The sequence below is a fragment of the Cupressus sempervirens genome, chromosome 8 (assembly GCF_028749045.1).
Source record: "Cupressus sempervirens isolate cs-2001-9-10 chromosome 8, ASM2874904v1, whole genome shotgun sequence".
Lineage (NCBI taxonomy): Eukaryota > Viridiplantae > Streptophyta > Pinopsida > Cupressales > Cupressaceae > Cupressus > Cupressus sempervirens.
The window spans coordinates 823,051,146-823,054,013 of record NC_143125.1 but is presented as its reverse complement, the minus strand read 5'-3'; positions in this window follow the sequence as shown (position 1 = coordinate 823,054,013).

The following is a 2,868-nucleotide window of genomic DNA, read 5'->3' as shown; positions in this document are numbered from 1 at the left end:
TCCAATTCCCTCTCCTCCAACTTGGTGAAATGATCTCTAACTCTCATCATGTGGCATGAAGCCCCAATGTTATTATACCAAACTATGTTGGCCACCCATCATGAGAGAGGGGTGATGAATCAAAACTCATTCTCAAATTGTGATGCAAACTCATTTAACTTGGTTGTAGCAACAACTTGCTTCTTATGATTGTCCTTATTTTTATTATTCATATTTGGACATTGAATGACATAGTGACCAATTTGATGGCAGCAAAAACATTTTATCATGCTCATATATTTCTTTTCCCCACTCTTAGAAGGAGAACCTTATGTTTGCCCTTTATTTGACTTCTTCTTAACCTTTCTTGCAAGAGTAAGATTTTCTTCATCTTGACTCTTCTTTGTCCAGTCCTCGATGAGCATTTTCATGGATTTCCTCTTGAATAAAATAATCTCAATTTCTTGCCCAATTAGGTAATCAATCTCTATCAACCACACACTTGACAAAAACTTCCTACTGCTTCAAAAAACTATTCATGGCTACATTCACCAACTCATCTTCACCAATTATCTCTCCAATAGTAGCCATCTCATCTCTAACTTGTGTAAACTTGAACAAATAAGAGGTCACACTCTCACCTTTGGACATCTTGGTATAATGAATTTTGTCCTTGATCGTCATCTTACGACTCTAGTATTCAATATGATAGAGTCTTGTGAGCATATACCACATCTCCTTAGCAGTGTATTTCCCTAATAGATGAGGAATTAAATGATCTCTTGATCTGTCAAGAGTGATTCTTTTAGCTTTGGCCTCATTGATTTCATTGGGATCCAAAGCAATAGGATCATTCAAAGGTGGTGTCACTGTTGTTCTAGCATAGATCCACAACCTTTTCTTCTTGAGAACATATATAATTTGAACCTTCCAATGCAAGAATTTAGACACACCCTCAAGCTTGTCCTTGTATCGAACATTTGTTTCCATAGACACAAGAAAACATGGAGACAAAATTTTATTTATATATATATATATATATATATATATATATATTCTTATTGAAATTCGTGTCACAAATCTTGTCTTTGTATTTAGAGTTTGGAGCTTTGATACAATGTTAATAAATTCACAAATGGATACTCTATCTAATTTATAACAATTAATACTCTAGTATTATTAACATAAACTAAATAGGGTAAGGAAAATAACATAATCCAAACACACATAGATGATAACATAGATATACCCAAGAACCCTAGTTTGGAGAAGAACCTGTAACTATTGGATCTTCTATTCAGTAGAACAACCAATTTCCTATTTAAGAATACAACAAAGTTTTCTATAGAAATTATACATATATAGAGCTCATTTGATTTACTTAGCTTATAAGAAAAGACACTTTCCTTACTTTCTTTGGCTTTAAAATCACATTAAACCACTCTTTCTTTATGTAACCTTACAAACTCATAACTATCCCATTAAAGAATAAAGACTAAAGTTGTGTTAAATATCCAACTCGAGTTGCTTTAAACCAACTCCACCTTCCGAGTTAGAAAAACAAAAACCAACATAGACAAGCCAACATTTAATATTCTTAAAATAAACCAACCAGAAATCTTCTCATAATGGAGATAGTTGATTAGAATGAAATATGGTGACATTTACAATTAACATGTTAATACTCAAAAAAAATATGAGGGGCTAATGAAAGTTTTTTTTTTTGAAAAATAAATCAAAATAAAATGAAAGACTTAAAAACATTAGAACTCTCTTGATGTTTTTGAATAACTCAATTCTATAAAAAATAAATAACAAGTGTGTAATAGCATAGTGGCAAAGTACTTGCCTTTGTAATTAATTTTAAATTTAGTCTATAATTTTAATTTTTTTTAACAATTTTATTATAATATGTAAAATATTCTAATTAATTATAAAACTATAAAATTATAATTTTTTACATAATGATAATTATAGCAATAAATAATTTTTTTGATTAGTATTATATAAGTAATTATTGATTGTAAATAATCATTAATTTAAATCTTACTTTTAATTTTTATTTGTAAGTATAACTGCAGTAATATATATATACATGTGATTAATATTATTGTATATAAAATTTCTTAGAAGATTATATGTTGAAAGTATATCTTACTTTTCTCATGTTTATAATAAATATTGGAATTTCGAGGTACAATGGTTGTCAAATCTAAGTTACAAAAGTAATTGTTAATATTAGCATGCTCACAGTATCGTATTCCACCCTTTTTGCTATTATAGAATGTCTATCAACATTAAATATTTAACTATATATATGTCTATCAACATTAAATATTTAACTATATATATGTCTATCAACATTAAATATTTAAATATATATATATATATACATGTATGTATACATACATGTATATATATATATGTATATATATATATATATATATATATATATATACATGTATGTATACATACATGTATGTATACATACATGTATACATACATGTATGTATACATACATGTATATATATATATATATATATATATATATATATATATACATGTATATATACATGCATACATGTATATATGTATACATGTATATATACATGTATATATATGTATATATACATGTATACATGTATATATATGTATATATACATGTATACATGTATATATATATACATGTATACATGTATATATATACATGTATATATATATACATGTATGCATGTATATATATATACATGTATACATGTATATATACATGCATACATGTATATATACATGTATACATGTATATATATATACATGTATGTATATATACATGTATGTATATATATATATATATATATATATATATATATATAATGTTGATAGACATATATA